Source organism: Polistes fuscatus, unplaced genomic scaffold, assembly GCF_010416935.1.
Source record: "Polistes fuscatus isolate 324 unplaced genomic scaffold, CU_Pfus_HIC Scaffold33, whole genome shotgun sequence".
In the NCBI taxonomy this organism is placed as follows: domain Eukaryota; kingdom Metazoa; phylum Arthropoda; class Insecta; order Hymenoptera; family Vespidae; genus Polistes; species Polistes fuscatus.
This window is the reverse complement of record NW_025113111.1, coordinates 137,522-152,248: the sequence shown is the minus strand read 5'-3', so window position 1 is coordinate 152,248 and position 14,727 is coordinate 137,522. Positions and strand designations below refer to the sequence as shown.

The following is a 14,727-nucleotide window of genomic DNA, read 5'->3' as shown; positions in this document are numbered from 1 at the left end:
ACACTATGCTGATTTTATTGTAACAAAATAACAGAATACATTTTTAATTATTAATAACTTTCTGTACTTGTATTTTTTTTACTTATAATCAATACCGACGAAACCGTATTAAATTTATTTTTAGTGTGTCTGTACAGCGAATATTATCTTGACAAATGTATCATTCCAAGTACGTAAAAAACTAATGTTTGTTATTTATTGCTTATAATTCTATTTTTAATTTTTAATTATATAACTTGCGTAATAATGTTGATTTCTTAATAAAATAATAACGTTGGCAAAAAGAACAAACTTCACACGATTTTTAAAACAAATGCACCTCTTTTTTATTATATTCCCTAAAAAATTGATATAACGTACTCTAGAAAAAAAAATAAAATTAATTAAACATACTTTATAATAAAAAAAAAAACAAAAAAAAAAGACCGAAAAAAAATATTTTTCCCGTCGATGAATCGATCCGACTACATCGGAGAAACGCGCGAAATCATTTTTGCCTAATTTCTATTCCCTTTTTTTTCGAAAACGCTTGAAATATCTTTTTTTTTTTTTAAATACAATGAATATTCTCATGGACTACTACAAGTGTGCAAAGTTTAAAAAAAAATCTGACAGGTGTCAATCTGACGGTCTCCTTGTTAGTTAGTAAGTCTGTTTATAAGTCTGTATGGTGTTTTTATTAATAAGTCCGTATTCTGCATTCTGTAAAATCAAGGAAACATTCTGTAAGATTGATCAGTAGCCTAAAAGAATAAATATTAAAGATAAACGAATCTGAGAGTCAGTAAAATATATTTATTATCCGCGACTAGAATTATTCTAATAGCGTTGATTGAACCAGAGCCAGAGGCCATCCCACCAGCAGCAGTAAAAGGTAAGCATCTTACTTTAATATTTAATTATCTACTTTCACCGCAATAGAACTCCAATCAAATTCATATTTTAACTACTTTCTTCCACTCCAGTTTCTTACATTCAAATTTCATCACTCACCAATCTAATCGCAATTCTTTAGGTTATTCCCTGGTAAAGACTTCACAGCTTGACCAAAAATAGACCACACTTTTTATTACGTCACAGGACGTAACACTATCTTCCATTATTTTACAATTATTGTTCATTTCAAGTTAAGGTTACTTTATCTTCTTCTTTTTATTAGGACCTCGTCCTGTTATATATTAATGTTACTTGATTACTAAATTATTTACTTCATTCAATACTTTTCAATATTTTAAAGATATGTACTATATTTTTGGTTATATAAAATATTATATTATTTTTCTTCATTATTTTATAATTATATTACTTATAATTTTTTTTTATTATATCATAGACAGGATATCTTAATTTTCTCTCGCCAAATATTACACACATATTTTACAAACAAAAATAAGACAAAAATGTTATATAAACATAGACTTTTAAATATTTTATTAAAAAGTTATAATCAAAAATACGAAATGATTAAGAACTAGTGTTTCGTCGAAAGTTGAGACAAAATATTTGCGATGTATTTACTGAACTGAAAAAAAATGAATATGAAATTAGTAATACAATAGGTTTCATTTTTCATAGATTTTTGTTCTACATTCATGATAACGGGTAGCAGTTTGAAATGGAATTTTATATGACTTCAACAAACAACACCAGATAATCATCATTTTATATTTTTATTTACAACGTTTTAATAAAGCATTGAAAAGCTTATGTTTATATGATATTTTGTCTTATTTTTGCTTGTAAAATATATTGGTAATGTTTAGTGAGAGTAAACTACGACATCCTGTATATATCACGATAATGTAATGAATTTAACATAATGTAGTTAGGGAAAGTTAAATTTCCTACATAGAGAAGGAAATAAGTTCGATAACAGAAGAATGAAACGGAAGTGATCCGTACTTTAACATCCCCCTATGTCACACAAACAAAGCGATCTAAGAAACCCACACCCAAATCAAGACACACTCTCTGTTTCTATCAGAGTGGAATATTTATATTTTATGACGTACAGGATATAACGAACGTTCACAAGAATATCCTGTGTAAAAAGTAACAGAAATTTTCAAACATAAGACACCTAATGTGAAAGGACGACATAAAACGAGTAGTAGATATATGTATATGTTTGTGGAATAGTGAAAAATCGGCCAATGTTAGCAATTCCTCGGCATTGCCCTCAATGCAAAGCGTTATTTGACAATGTAGGAAACAAAAGAATTGTTGCGGACTTTTCCCAAGCATTTGACATAATATTTACAAGGAGACATTACAGTTGAACACCAACGGATTTTTACAAGCTTTAGTATATCATTAGTATCCATTTAAGGTATTCTTTCAGTAAAATATTTCGGTGAACCGGCTAGCCAATTCTGAAAAAAAAGATTTTTAAATTTGATTCTTTATTTATAGGTGTGCTTATATTCTTGCAAATTCAATTTTTTATCAATTGGTGCGATATCGTAGGACGTTACGTTCTCGTCTGTCGGTCTGGTAGGTTAGTGTTCGATTCTTCTTGGGGTTTTCTTTTTTTAAGTTAGTTCTATCTTACAAGTTTAAAAATTTTTCTACATTTTGTAATTTTTAATTATATACAAGAAAGAGAATAAAAATATCATAAAAATATTGGAAACAATAAATTCTTTTAAATCTTGTGCAAATAATAAGAGACGATTGTTTACTAGAATTACAGTTATCATTTTATTTTTTAACCGGTAAACATAATAAAAATATATACAACCTTAATAGTAATAAATAACAATTATATATATAATATATACTCTAATCATTAAAAATTTTATGCAATAAAATTAAATGAATTCAATAAAAATTTTAATTATTTCAATAAAAAATTTTAATAAATATTAATAAATGTATAAAAAATTTTTCAATCTTACAGATAAAAGATATTTATAAAAAAGGTTACTTCCCTAATAAGAATCGAACACTAACTTATCCGATCGACACGCGAGAATAGTACATCCTACGCTAACGCGCCAATTGATCAATGTTACGTTTTATTGGTTTTTTTGTACTTTTTCATTGATGTTATAATAATTATTTTAAAATGCCGAAATGGCACTAAGCTCCCTCATATATAATAACAAAAAACTAGATATATATCTATAGATAAATATTATGATGAGATTTATACTTGTTATAACCAATCATAAAACTATATTTTATCAGTTTAATATTTTTTGTAAGATGTTTTTCACTTTTGTAATGTACGATAAAAAGAAATTAAAATAAAAACATACTTTTTACAACCAAAAAATAAAAAAATCGCGCTAATTGAACAACAATTCAATTTACAAGAACATAAGCACATATATAAAAAAAAAGAAAATTTTAAAATCATTTTTCTCCAAATTGGCTAGTCAGTTCACCGAAATATTTTACCAAAAGAATAACTTAAAAGTATACTACTGATGTACCCAAGCTCGTACAAATCCCTTAGTGTTCAACTGTAATGTCTTCTTGTAAATTCTTTGCAATTGTTTATTGAAATAAATTCATGTCAAACGTTTTGAAGTCGGTGTATAAAGAAATAAATAATGGGCATAGGATGCGATTAACAAATAATCTTGAAAATTATTTAATATTTTCTTTCACACATAATAATCTACGCATTCAATTTTCTTTCATAGAATTTTATATTCTTAGGAGTTTGTTAGTAAACACATAAATATATATATGTAGGATTTCCCCTCCCCAGTCAGTCTTCCGAAAAGATATCTAACGAATAAAAAGGTAAGAATTCCGCGATGTTGTCAATAGGTTGATATAGAAGAGAAACCTTTCTTAACGGGGAAATGCAATATATTTTAAATAAATTAAATAATAATACAATATATATATATATAAGACGTGCTCGTTGCTTGGCTATTAAACGATGACTGCTTTCTCAATTGCCACGTCGGTCTTTTCCGCCGCGAATTTATACATCTTTTCTCATCTACGTTCTTACTTCTTTTTCGAACCTTCTCGACCCTTTTCGATCGTAAGACATCTAGATCTCTTCCTTCTTACTTCGGTTCGAGAATCTTCGAGAAGCTTCGGCATGATCATATTCAGTTAGCGACAAGCCGATATCGCCTTATACACCTTGTAAACAAAACATATTTGAAATAGAACGATCTTCTTCATCTTACAACGTACTTTCATACACATTCTCACACGGACGCATACACGCACTTTTTCTTCCTACCGACTGTCGGTTGTTTATCTTATGTTTCTTATTCATGGTCGTTAATCGTCACTCACGCCGCTTTTGTTTTTAAGCTACTGTTACTACCACTCCTACATATGAATATATACATTTAAAAAAAAACATTTAGAAAAAACTCTAAACTTGTGTTAAAAAGGAAATAAAAACTTGTATGTAGTAATATAATATAATGTTCCATAGAGATGAAGTCAAATCGTATTTAGTTATTGTAAACGTAACATCGAAGAATTTTATTTTACATCCTAAAATGTATAAAACGGTATTAAAATTATTAGCACTCCCATTAAACGTGATATTGTCAGTAGTTCATGATCGATTTCGTATATAAAGTGTACCTCGTCGGACAGCGTAAAGCAAAAAATGAAACTAGTATTAAGGGACATACATTTGATAATAAGAAACAGATTAAACGTAAAAAAAATTTTTCCAAAATTAAACCTAACAATAAAAAATTAGATGTGTTAATAAAAGAGGAAGAAGATTCGTCGTATCAGCAACGTCCGTTAGCGAATCGGAAATACAATTTATTAAAAGAAATTAGAAAAACGTGAATGTACCAAAAGTATTAAAAAACAAATCTACAAACGTGAATGTACTAGAAGTATTAGATAACAAATCTACAAACGAAAAATATCAACGTGAATCTACGTGTAATTATTTGAAAGTCCGGAACGTATACCGTGATATTAAATATATTGATCACGATAATCTTCTACCTTTACCGTCTTTAATTTCTAAAAAATCAAATCATCTTTCTTCGATACAAAGTATCGCGAATAAAGAAAATTATGAAGTAATTAATGTTTCTTCGGATGAAGGTATCAAAGAAATTGATATTTCTTCTGTTTTAAGTAAGTAATTTACGCATAATTATACAAATAGGTTACTTATTTTTTTTTTTTTTTTTAATAATTTTATTATTTGACAAATTGACAAATGCGAGTATAAGTCATTTATTATTGCTATTAGAAAAATCAATTGAGGTTAAAACATATCCACTGGCGGAACCAACAAAATGAAAAAGAAACTTCTTGAGAAATACGATATACGATGATTGGCCATCAGATTATAAAGTATCAACGCATTATGCTGACTTATTATCGAATAAATACGTGAAAGACCATGCTGATGAATTTCCTACAACTTTTTCAAGCTTGCGCGAATCGTCAAATAAATAATGAAAAATCTGATAGAGATGAGAAGACAAATAATAGCGGTGAGTTTTTATTGAAATCATTACTTTTTTCTAATTATTATTATATTTATAATATATAATTGAATTTACATATATCTCATATATTTATATATATAATTATTATTATAATATATAATTATATATTTTTCATCCAATATATTTTTGTAATATATTCACACTTATAAATTAAGTAAATCAATAACTATATATTTCAGCAACATACAGTATAGAAAATGTTTATCTCTTAAGTAGATTCATTAGAAATGTTAAATCTTCTCGATGAATATCAATTGAAGTTATTCAAATCAAAAACATTGTGTAGTATTATGGGAACTGTAAATAAAGAAATGGAATGAGAATGAAAAATGAGAAATGATAAATGAGAAAGAAAAAATGAAATAATCTTATTATAAAAGATCACATTTGTGTCGAAATGATAAAAATCACGAATGTTATTCCTTACCTTCGACATCCTCGTCGTTAAAAAACAATTCTAATGTTAAAATTATATCGATTGAAAATTTTAATTCTAAACTATACAAAAAACGAGCAGACGCTAATCAAACATGTTCTCGTAGAGTCTCTCATCAAAAAATTTATATTCTATAGAAATTACATAAAAAAGAGTAAAATTTGATGGCATCTACCTTACCGACACAAGCTCTAAAGCTTAATTATTGATTTAGAAGTCAGAAAAAGCTTCCTTTTATTATCATCAACTTCAAAATTCCATGTTATTATTTTGTAGCAAGATTTGATATTTTTATAACGATTCGTAAACAAAATTTGTAAACAAAAAGAGAAAATTTTGTGCGAAAACAACGATAATAATAATGAAAAAATGATCATCTACGTTTCTGTATGGAGTGCAGAATTCCTTAGTACACCAAAGGAAATAATAAAAGCTTTATCTGATGAAAAGTTTTATACTCCTACAACAATACAATCTTTAACATTGCCACCAGCGATATTTGTAAGAAGAAATATTCTTGGAGCTGCTGAAAAAGGCAGTGGGAAAACTTAAGCATTTGGTATTCCTCTATTTTAAATGGCATATTAGAATTAAAGAAAAAACATTTATACACACAGAAAACAAGATGATGGATTAGAAAATGAAAGCAATGAGGAAGAATTGGAATGTTCCAACGATGAAGGTAAAAATATATATCTAATTGATTTAATTAATAAATTGACAAACTTCATTTAACTCAACCCTTTGCGCTCTGAGTACTTTTTTCTGCCTACAGTAGATAGAAACTGAAAGATTCTGCTAAGAAGTATGACGAATAACGAAGAGCATAGTACGACGTTGTAAGAGATGATTTTGTTAAGAAATAAGACGTTAAAAGAAAAAAAACACGACGATTATTAATTATTGATTTGGACAGTTATAGACAATTACGATTTTTTCCCCTATCAAATTATATCTTTAAATAAATCTATATAGTAATATATATGTTATAGTCCAAGTGGGAAATGCCGCAATTATGAGCAATTCCAGGCGTTTTTAGGCGACGTAGAAAACAGGAGAAGGGCTTTTCCTAAGCATTGTACATAATGCTTACTTAGATATTCTATAGAACACCAAATGCAATTTAAGCAATGTTGAGAAGAATACATTATCGGGCAACATACATCATGCCGCCCGTCACACTCAACCACACCAAAATCAAACACACACAACGCAAAAGCGGGTGTTTTCAGAACAACTTTAGTCGCTTTCCGCGCAAGATATGTTAATTTCCTAAGTCAATGAGCCTCGTGGGCGTCAGTATGTTCGTATGACTATCCAATGAGGAACAAAGTTCGTATATTCTGAAAACTGTTCGTTGTGGAAAGGAAGTAACTTGTCAGGGAAGTGGGGGCAGGAATAGGTTTATAAAGAAGATCAGGAAGCAAACCAAGTCACTTTCGTTTGCCCTGTTGAATCTTGTGTTTGTGTTTCTCGTTAATAAATGTGTATCTGCTTTACGTAAAATTAGTGAGTTTTTCATTAAAATTGATCGTTAACGTGAAAGAATGGATTACAAGATAATTATATTTAACAGAATATATTTTAGTAAAATTAGTTATTTTTTCTCGTGACTAATGTTATTTTATTATCGTTGATCGAAGGTGTGCCATTGAGCCTAATTCCACGAGCTACTACAGAAAATGGTAATAATCTTACTTTAATTCTTAACACATTACGTACGGTGCTCTGTTATTTCTGGACCCGCTTATATTTTTGGATGCTACTTTATGTTTAATAACATCATTCAATTAAAAAATGTTACTATTTTCAATAAGTTCATTTTCGTCTATAGTATTATTTAGTGCATCCAGTAAATAATCAATTAACAATTCACTTTGACTTTTATTTTCATTAATTCTATGCCCGTAATTTTGCTACTATTTTAGAATTAGGATCTAATTCATATATCAATAATTCTTATTATAAATTATCATTAAAAAAATTGAAAATATAATTCATTTTTAAAAAATTTTCCTTACAAATTAAAATGCGATTTTTGAAATAACAAAATGCTGTACAGCTTGATAAGGTACGCGATACAGAGATACCGATGTAATGGCTATAATTACTAACTGATTTATACGCTCTCGGAATGTAACATTAATTTTTTTCGCTAATCATTTGTTAGGAGAATATACGAGACTTCGTTAAATCGGTAACGTAACAAACAAAACAAATTTATTTTTATTTCCATAAATCACCGATTATGTGAGTCGAAGAAACCTGAAAATGAAATGTACGCAATTAACATTGTTATAGACTTCTAAACAATTTCCTGCTTTAACTACCTTCTTGCCTTTCTATCGTTTATCGTTCATCATTTATCGTCTATTGTCATTTCTTTTCGGTGTCTTTCTCCTTAACTTTACCTTTTTTTTCTAAATCCCTACTCTGCTTCGTCGTCACGTACGCCATAAATACGCACACATACTTTTTCATACACTCATACTCACACTATCCAACGTGTTAAAAGAAACAACAACATTGCTTGTAGTTTTACTTCCAAGAAAATCGTTTTTAGTTATTCTAAAAATATCTATATTCGCACTTCTAATAGCGATTATCTACGTCTTTAAATTTCTTCTGTTCTTATATTTATATATACATTCACATGAAACACGAAACATTGCTTCCTGTTCATTCCTGAATTTCTTTTATCCTTAAAATTCTTTAGGTCATTTCTTGGTCAAGGCTTCACAGCTTGACCAAAAACTGGCCTCACTCTTTGTTTGTCATATTTTTATATGCGGTCAGATATATTTACAATAGTACAGATTCTGACACGGTATAGAACTTGCTTTGCTTTTTTGAATTAACATTATTTTATTTGTAAACTGCTTATCGCATACACACACATACACGCTCTCTCCTATATATATATATATATAGTCGCTTTTGTCTTACATTACTTATTTCTTTACTACGCTAAACACACGCGCACACACATGCACACATACTCTCTCATTCCTTCATACCATAACAACAGGGGACAACATTTTTTGTAGCTTTACATATCAGAAAAACATCTTTACTTATTCTATAAATATCTCTGTAGATTTAAAAGCATCTTTGTCTTATTCTAGAAATATCTATTTGTTGTCTTTTGTTTCTGGCGTATTTCACCTTTAACTACCTTTTCGTTTGAAATCCCTACTTCGCACCATAGCGGGTAGCAACAGATTTCATGATCGACGTGCTTAAGATCACGTACGCTACAAGCATGTTCTTTCTTACTTTCTAACTTTTATTCTTACATTCCTACACTTTTCTATTCTGCTTTACATTCGTCCTCCAATGTCACACTCTTAATCGCTAGAAAACGCTTCTTCATTCGACCACGGTTTCTTAAATTCCGTCGCTGTGAAGTCTGAGCTGGACCACTTCCACCTTTCCCGCTTTCTGAACAATATGTCTTGAATCACGCAAATTTTTTACTACGACATACGGTCCTAAATACTTATTAGCGAATTTTAATCCTGGAGCTTGTATACGCTGAAAAGGTTATATCAGTTGCGAGCGCAAAAAAACATGTTTTTTTAAGAATTTTTTTTGAAAGACCTTTTATTTAACATTTATATAAAAAAACATGTACTATAGCAAATTTATTAAATTTTAAGACCCCGTTGTCCGATTTCAAAAATATAATGTTGTACTGCTCCTGTAGACGATCTTCTGGAGGTCCTCAGAAAAAGGTTCCGGCGGTGAGCACGATATTTTTTATTTGGATTAGGTAAAATAAAAAAATCTAGCAAAAATTTCTTTAGTCGATAGATGAATAATGGTTTTCACATGAAGAAATAAAAAAATTTTGATTTTTGACAAAATGGCGTCTATTTGAAAAAAATTTTTCGTTCTTGACTGAAATTTTCGCTCAAAATTGGTAAAAGAAAATAGTAATAATTTTTGTAAATCTTATTCCTCCCGTCAATACCTGAGGAATATATCTAACATTAGTACAAAAAATGTTGAAAATATAAATATATGATGAACTCAGTATCAAATGTCAAAAACAGTAACAAATGTAGAAAACTTACAATTAGTAGCGAATGTCGAAACTTAGTATTAATGCGAAAATAGTAGACTAACAAGGGGACCTTACACTTGGACCCCCACAGATCTTAACGAGCTTTGGTATATTAGTAGTATACTTTTAGGGTGTTATCGTGGTAAAGGGTTTTTTCAAAATGCGCAGTCGTTTTTGAGAAAAAAGGTTTTAGTTTTGACTTTTGTTGTATATATGTTTAAATTATTTGAATTTCGACTGTGTATCAAGTGACGCGATAGCGTCAGTAATAGCGTTCTCGCTTCTCGCGCTGTTAGTCAGTGTTCGATCCTTCGTGGGGAAAGTTTTTTTTATTAATTTTTTTTCTTTCTGTTTTCTAATTTTTTTTTCATATTTATTAATTTTTATATATATACAGGAAAGAGGAAATTATTTATTACAAAAAAAATTAGAAATAATAAATTTTTTAAAATCTTGCGCAAATAATAAAGGAAAATTGATTACTTGAATTACAGTTAACATTTTATTTTTTAACAGTTATATAAAAATAGACAAATCTTCAATATACTAACAAATAAAATTCGTATATATTCTAATCATTAACAATTTCATGTATAATTTTTTTATATCTATGAGTTTTAACATTTGTTGTACATTTATAATTATTTATTAAACGCAGGTTCCAGAGTGATAGTTCTCGTAAAAGCATTCAAAACAATAAATTTTTTCACATTTCGCGCAATTAATAAAAAATGCCTTGTTACATGAACAACGATTTTTTAAAAGATCCGTTGGAAAACAAACCTGATGAACATTTAAAAATATTTCTCTTTCATTTGGTTTTAATAAGGCATGAACTTATTATTATATCAACATGAAATTGTTAATGATTAGAATATATACGAATGTTATTTGTTAGTGTATTGAAGATTTATCTATTTTTATATATCTGTTAAAAAATAAAATGTTAACTGTAATTCAAGTAATCAATTTTCCTTTATTATTTGCGCAAGATTTTAAAAAATTTATTATTTCTAATTTTTTTTGTAATAAATAATTTCCTCTTTCCTGTATATATATAAAAATTAATAAATATGAAAAAAAAATTAGAAAACAGAAAGAAAAAAAATTAATAAAAAAAACTTTCCCCACGAAGGATCGAACACTGACTAACAGCGCGAGAAGCGAGAACGCTATTACTAACGCTATCGCGTCACTTGATACACAGTCGAAATTAAAATAATTTAAACATATATACAACAAAAGTCAAAACTAAAACCTTTTTTCTCAAAAACGACTGCGCATTTTGAAAAAACCCTTTACCACGATAACACCCTAAAAGTATACTACTAATATACTGTGGGATGCGAGCACCTCCAAGCCAAACACTTAAATAGGCATTCGTGAGGAGATTGGACGGTGGGCCCTGGATAGCTCAATGGTTAAGAGCAGTCATCCGGAAAGCGGAAGATCCGGGTTCGAGTCCCGGTCCAGTCGGTCCAACGGCCCAATTTTTTCTCGAATCCTACAATACCAAAGCTCGTTAAGATCTGTGGGGGTCCCAGTGTAAGGTCCCCTTGTAAGTTTAATTGCAAAAATAGTAACTTAATTCAATGAGCAAAATTCGAATTTATTCTTTTGACTGGATTCGGAAGACTGAGTACTACTAACTAACTAATACAATACAATACTACATAATACAACATAATACTAAAAATGATCTCTTTATTCTGATGCTTTTCTTATATATATATATTTATATATCCGCTTATTCTTACGTTGCTAGTCACACGTATACACGCATTCTCGCATACTCTTACATACAAAAACATATCCTAGCGAACAGAGTAATACGTTTCTATTGGAAATACAAATTTACTAGCTTCTAAATATTTCTTTTATTTTTAGAAGAATGTTACGTCTCATTCGAAATCCTTATTTCGCAATATCGCTGCTAGCTACAGATCACGTGATCGACGTGTTCTCATTTATTTTCTTACATTATTTTTTTATTCTCACATGTAATGACAATAGTTAGATTGAAGATGAGAATGCGTACTTTTCGAATTAAGTCGTCGTTAAGACGTAACACCTCCCCTCTTTAAGAGAAGCACCTAGAAATTTATTTTCTAGTGCTTCGTTATAAATATATCTTATGATAGCTTATTATAAGAGAACGTGTACATTTACTTATTTATTTAACTATATTAAAAAGAATTTCTATAATTTCCATGTTAAGCAAATTTTAATTTTTCCCGATTGACGACCCTGCATCTATTTTTAGTACTAATAATTTGTTTCAAATATTCGATTAAGATAATATGCGAACGTTCGAGCGATCTATTGGATTGCGGATGAAATGTCGTGGTTTTTATTTGCTTACAACGGTATCCTTTTGAAATTGCCCTTAGTAAGGAGCCTGTGAAATTTGTTCTTTGATCAGTCAGAATAGAATGTGGCACACCAAATATGTTACAAAAATTATGATCCATGCCTTCTGCAATATCAACTTTTCCAGTTTTTTATTTATATAAACAATAAGAATTCTAAACGGCAATATCTAGTAAATGAAAAAAGTACTTCTTGTACCCTTTTATGGATTTTCTGATGGATTTAATGGAACTAATAACCATATTGCATTTGTCGATGGCGCCCATTGACGAATTATAATCGACTAAACATTTGGGCCTACATATAATTTCTTGCGTCCTATAATTTCTCTTTCCTGTAGATGTAAATTCGCTAGTATGGATAGTGGATAACATAAGTACGTCCCGTTTCTCAAGCAATTTAAGGGCCAGCAAATTACTTGATGTCCAAAATTAACCGTGCCGAACGCACGTGGGGCGACCAGCTTGGTTATACAAGCTAAGGTTTAACCTATTAGCCCATACGCAGAGCAACTCACCCCTAAGGTTGCTTCTGCCTTCCGGATCCCATCTAGAGGACCGGGCATTAAAATCGCCAGTCACCAGTGATGAGAGGGCAGGGAACATTCCTAAGAGCTCCTCAAGCTCATCAAAGAGTCTACAAAACATACTTATGTGTTCAAGTTTATTTGTAAACAAATATCTTCCATTATCACTATGTGTTCTATTCTTGTTCAGCCTCGGCCCCATCGCCCTGTATTATCCAGGACAATGAGACCGATGGCCCTGGTTCACCTAACTTGTCACTATTGACGACGATGGAGGAGCAGGACTCCAACTGTTCCACCTCCATGTTGTCAGCTACGCTAGGGTCTACATCCCGCACAACCCGAATATGTTCAAGAATTTTCTTTTCTACTATAGTATTGTAGGATGTTTAAATTATATATGGATATGGTAAAAAATAGTGAGGAGTGTGATTGTAATCAGAAGTAACAATTTATTAAGTCGACAAAAATATAACACTAACACTTGACTATACCGTAGCTGGACTTACACTGAACCCGGTCCGAACTGAAACGCTTCTCTTTTATACTCTCTTATCGTTCTAGAAACTTCTTGGTCCCTCTCGAATATTCATATTCAACAAAAACTAGAACTGCGTATATACTTAGCAACTGTCGTTCTTGAATATTCGAATCTTAAAGCTTCTTATTTATATTTTTTCAATCCCACAGTATCTTCAGATATTGTATTATCTGGGATTATTCCCGGAGCGTCCTGCGACGGAGCGGGGACCGAGCTGGATAATTTTCTAGGTGTCCGAAATGCCCCGTCCTTACCTCTGATAGGAGGCACGATTGGGCACTCCCATGACCCCACTCTATGTCCCGTTTGAGAGAGTCTTGCCTCTACGCACACCGGGCATGTGGGTCTGCCCTCGCAGGCCCTTACGATATGCCCCGGTTCACCGCAAATAAAGCACACTCCGGTCCTGGCGATCGACGCAGGGCAAGATGCAACGACGTGGCCTCTTGTCAAGCATCTGTGGCATCTAAGGGGCCTTAATCTTAAGCTAAAACCTTGACTGACGTCCAGCCGACCGTAATTCTGCCTCTCTCGATTGCGGCTTGACTCAAGGCCGTCGGGGCCACAACTGTGACCATTCCACCCCTGCCCGCCTTAATGTTCCCCATCTTTATTAGATTGGGGTCAGCCCCTGGTCTTATCTCCTGTAATGCACACCTAATAGCAGTGAGGCTCGCACTAGGCAATATTCAAACTACCCTGGTTGGATTTGTCCTCTGAGGCCTGGCTATTCTAGCCTCAGGAAGAGCACTTCTTAGTGCTTGAGCTACTTTGTCTGCTTTTTGGTCTGCATCCTTCCCCCGTACCTGCCAGATGAAGGAACCCGTCAGACCACGTCTGCACGGCAATCCCTTCAGGCCTATCTCCTCATGGTTCACGCAATTTTGAATCTTTTGAAGGGCCTCGCTGTAAGATCCTTCCTCTTTACACGTCAGGGAGATCGCTGCGGCATCTCTATTTCTCCCTTGCTGATTCTTCTGGTTCTTTCTTTTAGAACTGCGTGCAGGGTTCTGCCTGACCCTGTAAGGATGAATAATGGGATGATTAACCGTACCTACCTGGTTAGCCCATACTGGCACTGTTGTTCTTCCAGTGGGCGTAATATTTTTTCGTCTTTTGCGACTCGTTACCTCTACGAACCCATCATTTGGACGGTCCATGTCCGATGCGGCGGTTTCCAGCAAAGGAGTAACAACTTGCATCCTAGCTGTGACTTGGGCGTACGATTTTTGCCCATACATAATATTATTAAGATCCTGCTGCATCTTGTTATGGGATCTTGTCAACTCTCTGAGCATCATTACGATTGTCTTTAAATCTAGACCC

General features: G+C 31.5%; 1 long non-coding RNA gene across 1 annotated transcript; it reads left to right on the top strand.

Annotated features, from left to right (window-relative positions):
* The first annotated feature begins 4,915 nt into the window (after window positions 1–4,915).
* Window positions 4,916–5,799, top strand: LOC122520406. Its single transcript, XR_006304523.1, has 3 exons — window positions 4,916–5,082; window positions 5,201–5,447; window positions 5,642–5,799. It is a non-coding gene; the product is annotated as an uncharacterized LOC122520406 (long non-coding RNA).
* Window positions 5,800–14,727: the final 8,928 nt, after the last annotated feature.